General features: G+C 42.4%; 1 long non-coding RNA gene across 1 annotated transcript; it reads left to right on the top strand.

Annotated features, from left to right (window-relative positions):
• The first annotated feature begins 3,780 nt into the window (after window positions 1-3,780).
• Window positions 3,781-4,624, top strand: LOC138473576 (uncharacterized). The gene is made up of 4 exons (XR_011268792.1): window positions 3,781-3,863; window positions 4,056-4,135; window positions 4,230-4,352; window positions 4,475-4,624. It is a non-coding gene; the product is annotated as an uncharacterized lncRNA (long non-coding RNA).
• Window positions 4,625-8,866: the final 4,242 nt, after the last annotated feature.

The following is an 8,866-nucleotide window of genomic DNA, read 5'->3' as shown; positions in this document are numbered from 1 at the left end:
TAATCTATGCCCAAACCTTGGAGACAATCTGCAACTAGCTAAGTGCCTGTTAGTGACACTGCTAAACGGATATGATATTGTGCCTCCTTTATTGTATAAATTGGCCTAACCCCAGTCACTCTGCGAAGAAATCCGCGTTGCAACGTTCCGACCTTAGATCGACTTAGCCGCCATTTTAGGTCCGTCCTCCATTTTGATTTCCATTCCAAAGTAGTTCTGTGTTCTAAAATGGTGGACAGTGTTTACCGCTTGTAACTTAGCCACTCTGACCTTTGAATACAAGTTAATGTCTAAACTGTCCGTTGGCCGAATGTTTGGGTTGAGTAAAGAGACCTTGTCCCATATCTGACTTACAGACCGAGGATTACCTGTGCCAACAAGTCTGATCCGTGGACATACATCAGATACAATGCTGTCTAAATACTAAACGTGGACACTTGCTGAACTACATTGTATAGGACGTTTGTTAAGACTTAATGTGAAATCCGAAGATACACTATTGCCATTGTGACTTGTTGCTGTACAAACTGAAAATGATCCATATGCATATAGTTGGACAAACTAGAAGTGAACTCGGCACGAACCCTAGACCGAGAATTATTAACCTGTAGGGGGGCTGGACATTATGATCAAAACTGTATAAAAAGTGTAAATGTTTAGACATCCAGTACCTCTCACTTCTCACACCGAAAGGGCTGATATTCGCTGTGATGTACTGAGGGCTAGATAGCTATCTGATACTTTGTTTCTTTGTAAACTGTACAGTTATAGAATAAAGATCTGTGAATCTTTATAAGCCAGTGCTTGGTGTATTTCCTTTTGGGGTACTCAGCCTCGATATTTCCTTTTGCTTTTACAACACAAGATTGGATGAAGGACAATAAACTATGCCTCAATGTTTGAAAAACAAATATGATATTTTTTGGGCAGGAACATCCAAGAACCATACTCTACACCTGCTATAACACAAGCATCTCTCCATCCAAACAAGTGACAGAAGCGATAAATCGGGGGATGATGTTTGACTGTCTGCTATCCATTCACCAGATCAATGGAATTATCTGTCCATTTTCCTTCCAACTGCACAAGTGTGTATGCATCCTACAAATTCTGGCTGATATGGCTAACATGATAGACCTAATAAAAGCATTCTTTTTCTCCAGGTTGTGCCATTGCAACACCCTCTATAGGAGACTCCTGACGAAACAGATCAACTAAATTCATTTAATGAAAAAAGAGCAGTGGGACTGACAAAGAACCACAAAAGTAGAGACAATATTACACTCATCCTGTGACGAAATGACTTCTGCTCTGCAGGATTACTGCTTACTTAGCCCATACACTTTTCCGAACCCCCATGATCCCAAGACTAAAGGTAAAACAGGCACAGCCAAGAGATATACCCCTTTCACCTATTGTAACGTGGCCAAAGGAAGTCTATAAACTCAGAGGGGGTTTGAATGTGAACCGGTAAACCCGAACAGCAAAGTACAACAGTTCAAAATAAAATCCGTTTCTAATCAAGGTTCTATAAAAATTAAAATAATGTAATTAAACACACCACTATAAAAATATTATTGTATGTTATTTAGCTTTTATACTGCGCCAGTCACCGCTGCAGCAGTCTTAAAATGCAGAAACTATAAAACCTGCCCCTGTAAAGGAATGACAGAATGCAGAAGATGGAAAGATGCAGCAATCTGAATAATGAAACAGGGATGAAAAGGCAATCATCAACTACAATGAATTTAAAATGATATGTCTTTTAGTGGAAAAAGGTGCAAAAGGCAATGAGCCAGTTTCTAGGACCCCAAAAGCTGGCCATGAGGATAGGGTTATTTTAAAGTACCTTAATTCAATGTTCAGTGATTGAGGGTGTTGTTATGGGCTTCAAGTGGTTGTGTCTAAGGGTCAAATTGGTATCAAAGGTGTTGAATTGCATTGGTCCAGGCAGCGAGATGGCAGCAAATTGGGTTGAGCACATGCTGCATAAAGTTCAGAAGCAGTGGCAGGAAGTGCAGGTCAAAGGGATCACCAGGAGCAGGTTAACAATCAAGCGTGTTTTGAGATGATGACTACCGCTGGTTCAGGTCGATGAATGACATAATGATCCAGTGTTTCAATTCGAACAGCAATGCAAAGTCGTGGTGGCTTGATATTGTGTATGATGAGGCATTCAGAGAAATGTCTGCTGTGCATTGGTGCTAGCACTGAGCAGGTGATTCAACCACATTGGTAAGTAGTCAAGACTGCCAAAGGCAGCACTGGTGGTTCCCATTGGCTAAATAGCTTGAAGGTTGCCCAAAGAGGTTCAACATGATCCTGAATGTCCCGGCTCTCAGGATGTTGTGAAACCCACTGGAGGGGTTCTAGGTCAGGAGATGTCCTTTTAGGTTCTTTTCTCCTAGCCTACAGAGGTTTGAATCAGAATGGCAGTCCCTGGTCCACAGCAACAATCACCACCAATGTGCCCTTGCAGTGGGTAGGGTGCAGAGATTGCCTCTTTCTTGGAATCCTCCTTCACCTCAATGGCTGAGGGCTTTGGTAAGGTCAACTCTCCCAAAAAAGGTTTTCATATATTAGCTCTGTTGGTTTACTAATCAGTATTGCTGAATCATTCCATGAGAATGCCTAATGAAAGTTAACCATGAGGTTCCAACCAACTCCTGAAAACAACAGTCAAAATAGAACACAGGTCCAAACACATCATGTGCGGAATGGTCCAAACAAGAATCAAAGGAGGAGTAGGAGGCCCCTCTTGTATAGGCAAATGTCCAGAGGTGGTTGTACAAAAGCATGCCTGCGTTAAGCGATACAATCCATGTGCTTGTGACATGTGGGCTGTGCATGCTTGCATGGTACCCAAAGTGCTTTGTGCTAAAGGAATTGGAAGAAACAGAAAGGAAAGAGAGGTCCAGAGTGAAACAAGATGGTGGAACCCTTCTCCACTTCTGCTGAGTTCCTCTGTCTACTACACTAACCCATACCGCCTCTCATCAACCGGCCTTTGGCATGATAGTGCACAGAATGTCACCCTCTCTCACAGTAAGAAAACTAGGCATCATGGTTAAACATGGTAAATGTTATGATGTGGCTGGACTGGCTGCAGCCAGTTTGGTTACATTTTTAAATTAAAAGCAAACAATGTTTGCTTATCATGTCTGCTTTAACCTTGATGTACTGCTCATAGGCAGCAGTTGTTTTGAGACCCTTTGAACTTTTATTTCAAATGTGGTCAACACATCATGACCCTGCCTTTCTTTCTTTCCTCCTTTATCTCGTTTGTCTTTCTAGATTGGCACTGGGCAGCGCCAACCAATTTAGTTGCACACATATGCCCACCACGAACAATACGGCATTGCACAACCCACATGACAACGGACATAGACTCTAGCACGTCTACAAGGGAGTGTACATTTCTGCATGCACTTCACACAGGCGGCACCCCTTTTTAAAGCACATAGCCGTTTCAATCAAAATAAGGTCAGAACATTACACTCTTGACTCATTTTTTGACAACGGACTTAGACATTCAGATTGGCTGGTAACATATATGTCATAATCATAAACAACACGGCGTTCCATTGCTTATATGAAAACCCAAAGCTGCACACTGCTAAAAGTCACTTACTCGCAGTTAATGGACAAATGGCAGCAGCCCCGTCACCATGACAACAGTATACAACAGAGCCCGTAGACCTTCCCGTTAGGGGACTTCCGGGGTCACGTGCTACAATCAGGTCGAAGCAGCCAAGCTGTCAACTCCATAGTAACGAGCCACTCGACTCGGAGAGACGCCGTAACAAACAGATACAGACACAAGTGCATCTGCATCCTGGCGGCACCTCGAAGGGCGAAATAAGGTTAGCGGAATTACACAGCCATAGACTAACGGGACACACATTGAGCCAACGGCTTGGAAGAACACTAGAGTCTTCACATGGCAAGCTTTTAAAGCAGCATTCTGCATTTTCAGAAAAAATGTGCGCGGCATGATAATTGCACAAAATGCACTTTCATCACCTTGACAGTAATGACGGTCTCATATTTTACAGGCCCGTAGTCCGCAGGGGATCATACCGGAACAACCACGGCATTTCGGTGGGAACGTGACCAGACAGCTATTCACGTGCAGGTACTACTTTGACCTGCATTCTTGCTTATCTCGTGCATTCCCCACGCCAGCAGCTGCAGCTAACACACAGTTGTACATGGGTTCTATTGTTTAGCTGCAGGAGTTCGCTACTGGACCATTTCCTAAGCAGGAGATGATTTTTTGCACCGCTTGGGACGTCTTTCCAGCTACCTCCCCAGGCCTGTCCACATCAATAGAAGTCTGGACCCACAGCCAGGTAATTCACTAGGGCCCCACAATTTTCAAAATGGCGCCCCCATTTCTCACAACACTCGTGACCAAACCATCTGGTTAACTCTAACCCGAGGATTTTCTGTTTCTTTCGTCTCACCCCTACAGGGACATGAGTCACCAGAATTAGGAAAGGGACTCTGGACCACCCATTTGAGACCTTTGGGTACACAGAAGTGTAACGGCAGCCGCACATTAGCTTGAGGGACGGCCTAGGACGCCAGACCAGACACGACCCAAGACTTGGGATCATGTTATCGGCAGGTAAAGCCACTACTGATACATCAGAGGTTACATTCACATTGCATTGAGTCAGACATATACTGACTAATATTGAGAGAGGGAATCTTAAAACCCCCCCTTTTTTTCTTTTTTATAGCCATACAGGGTCTTCAAATAAGACGCCCTGATGAAGGCCGACGAACAATAAAGTAGATTGACTGCCGAAACGTGGAAAGTTTGGTTGAAAACCAAGCCCCACCTAGGCAAAGAATTCTTTTACCATATAAGACCCAGATACGTGGCTAAATTGAAGCCCCAGAACAATTTTTTCAACCCTCGTTAACTCCTGCCTCGTTTTTCTAAATAGAGTAATTATAAGGAAATGATATAGGGAGCTTTTTTCAAGATACCTACCACAGTGGGTCAAATTATGGAACTAAATTCTAGCTCTTCCCTTTCAAAACGCACTTTGAATGTCACATTTTGAAATTTTAATTTTGTTTGTCTGATTGTTGAATGTTTTTTGTGATGAATCATGAAGATAAATGTTTTTTTCTTTTGATTAAGATATGTTTACTATGGAATACATTACGGACATCTATGTTGAGCACTGAGTATTTTTGTATTAATGTTCTTTATTTTTATTAACATGAATTAAAAAGCACATGTTATTTAAAACGTTTTCTCTCTCCAACCAGCTCAATTATTCTAAGACGTTTATAAGCAATTCTACTAGATGATTGATGCAACCTAAAGGTCACCTGTAAAGCAATAATTGAGCGATCACCCCAAATTTGTTTTTCCGCTGAGATAATTTTGATTCAGGGTGGGATATATCTTTATGTATAAATGTATGCTTTAACCTTGATGCCCAGTAAAGAACTGCCATGCCAGATTTAGAAAACTTAACCAGACTGGCTGCTGAAACATTGGCCAGTATAGCCAAATAACAGCACTTATCATGTATGATATGCTGTTTGCTTTAACATTGAGATCCAATAAAAATGGTTCTATGTTCATGTTCCGACATGCATTTCTTCAATGGGTTTTCAGCTGACTTTGCTTTTGTCAAAAAAAATCAGACATTATATATTTCTTTTTGTGGGTGTCAACCCCCAAAAGCCCCTATAATCGAACTATTCCCAACCCCACTCACCCCTTATGTACTCATCCCAACAGCTCCCTATTTTTTCAATGGGTTTTTTCAGAGAAAACTAATCAGCAAAAACCCATTGAAAAAATATGTATCGATGAATGGACGTTGTACCATAAAAAATTCCCCTTCAACCTCTGAACCCCCCAAATCAGAGGCCAGCTCACTGTGATGGTGAATAGGCATCTGATTTGGGAGTCCATGAGGCGACGGTGCACTTTTCACACAACCAGACACGCGATTCACTCAGCATCCATACCCATTCACTCACCCACGCATACACATTCACTTACACACCCATAACATTCATAACTCTTTCACCCACGCACCCATAGCATACACGCGCTCATTCACAGGAGCACCCACATAATGTGTACCCTTTTTTCGTGGACCCAAATATACATTCATACATTCATTCCTACACTTGCAGCCATGCACACATTCACAAACACATTTTCTTAACTGCAGCCCTAGTCCAGAATCCACTCTGCCACCATCAGAACAAGACCCTGAGATGGCTATACGGCTCACACGCAACATGAAAGTATTCAGGAAGCAGGGAGTGCTTCTTGGTTCCTGCACATGCATGCAGGATCCAGGGCACCCTTTTGAGTATGGCCCAGAAGCTCCGAATGTGTGGGGATGTGCAAGAGCACCCACTCACACATTCAGAACTGCAGTACCCCATCCTGCATCCCAAATCGACAATGCAAGATTGGGGAGCAGAATGCCCCTGGCTTTGCATGACCCATTGGACATATATGCTCGGGTACGGACTATCAAAGGAAAACCATGTTTAAACTTAGTAATTAATATAATATAAATATATTAACTTTTTTACACTTTGCACTACTTGCTAGTTCACACTCATGTCACAAATGTATCCAGATATATGTTTCTTAAGGGATGCCCTGCAATCCCTGTGCTTTTTATTGTGTGATTGTGCATTCATGTGTTAATTTCAGAGGCTATGGTCCCTTTCACGCCAATTCACCTCTTTATGACAGTCTGCTTGTTAAAATAATGCAGCATTTTCCCACCTCTTAGGGATATGTGTGTGTTTCACTTATAACTGAAAATAAAACTATTCATTTATAATTCTTTGGTTTAATCTAAAATCTAAAAGGAATGATAATGGCAATGACTTGCAAAACCTTTGCTGGCCTACAATGTTGAGACAGGGTCCCAGCTGATGATCAACGCCCGGACCCAGTGCCATCCTCAAAATCACTGAATACCTTTCCACCCATCATCTACAAATTGACATCCTTAATTATCTATGCTAGATTCTGATTTGAATTTCATCCTGGAAATGGCATTGAAGTGCTGCTATTTTCCCTATGCCAGGATATCCTTTATGCTGCCTGCAGGCAGTGGAATGTTGGCACAACTGTGCCTCCTTGGTTTGCCCTCCAACACAGTGGACCACAACATTGCCCTTTTCTCCACTAAAGCTCTAGGATGGTTTAGACAGATCCCAGATGCTCATCCAAACCCCTCCTTTGGAGTCCCAAAAGTCTTTCCTCTTTCTCCTCTGTCATTTAATATTCACTACCTACCTTATTAGGCTGGTGACACTCAATTTATGTTCACATTTCTGACTTTCTCTTCCATCTTAGCCAACTGACTTCTTGCAATAAGAATCTAGACGACAAAGAGTGGGATGCAGCTGATTTAGGACAATATGTAAATGCACATCCTTCAACTTTCCAAAGCTATTGTCAACTTTGCTACCGCTGATTGTGCTCCTACAGTCTCCCGAGCACTCTGCAGCTCCCATGCAGAACTTATGTTTATGGATGGACCCAGCCGTGTATCACGTGACTCACATATTGAAAAAACAAGAAGTTAATTTTGTTTTTAAATTTTACAAAACTGAAATGATGACAGGCATCCTGGACGACGAAGATGAGGCCTGTGCGCTCCCTGACTTATCTGCTGTTAAAACAAAAAGGCAAAATACATTTGCTCCGGAGACAGCAAGCCTATGCTCTTCTTTCAGGTTAAGAGCCTTTAATGGCAGGGTGGTCGGTGATAACCCTGCATGGGCCACTTTCGTTTGCGGGACCTGAACTTGTCATATAGATTATATTTTATTAAACCTGGACATGTGGGAGTCAATAAAGAAATTTGAGGTACTGCCATGCACAGAGAGTGATCATTGTCCACTGACATTAATAGTATCTACGAGGTCCCACGATCAAAACTGTTCTGGGGAGACTGAGGGCAATGTACCTATATCCATCACAGGTCAAGCTAGATCAATAATTAAGGGGGGCCGTACTGATGATGCTAAGGTCCTACCTATATTATATGCTAAACTCCTGCCATCTTTGGGAAGGGAAATCTTATACAGAGATCATGAATAACATTTGATCTTAACTGACTAAATCTCCTAGTATAGTAGCAAAAGGAGAATGTAAAATGACTCTGTGGTATTACGGTGAGTGTCGGGAGGCCAAGCCAAAGTTAATGTATTGAATTAAGAATATAGTTAGCCTGGAGAAGTTGGCTCTGCGAAAGGCAAGGCTTGAGTATAAAGATCTGTTGAGAAAAAAGAAGGCAGATCATGCCGATTCTACCTGGGATTCATTGTTAGAGAAAATGAAAAACAAAGACATGCCGGTATTATGGAATAGTATGGGCACAGGGCTAAAATGGCATAGGCCAGTTCAACATGGTTGCATTCCCGAAGTAGTATGTTATTATTTTTTTCAAAGATATAGTTGGGTAGTGGCTAACATTTCTGAAACATTTTGTAATCGAGCGCTGAGAGTGATCATAGAGGCATATAGGTGGAATGCCCAACAGGCTGCACTGCATGGTGCAGAGTTGTGGGGTTAAATGGACTGTAAAGTCCTACTGATGATAGAAAATGGCTTTTTAAAGAGGATCCTAGGCCTGCCTTACAGCACACCAACTATTCCTTTCACCTCGTGGAAGGATTGCAGCATAGACTCATTGGTCAGGCTGAAACCTCTCATGTTTTTGGGCTAGAGTCGGGGGCTCCCCACACTTGGGAACCTATGAGGAAGCTGTTAAAGATCTGCTGTCACAGGAGCGGGAACTAGAATTCCCTGGTGTGTATATATCAGGGAATCTCTGAGCATGATTGGGCTGAGCGG

The sequence above is a fragment of the Ambystoma mexicanum genome, chromosome 8 (genome assembly GCF_040938575.1).
Source record: "Ambystoma mexicanum isolate Mex_15411 chromosome 8, UKY_AmexF1_1, whole genome shotgun sequence".
Lineage (NCBI taxonomy): Eukaryota > Metazoa > Chordata > Amphibia > Caudata > Ambystomatidae > Ambystoma > Ambystoma mexicanum.
The sequence above is the reverse complement of the archived record's forward strand: the minus strand, read 5'-3'. Positions and strand labels throughout refer to the sequence as shown.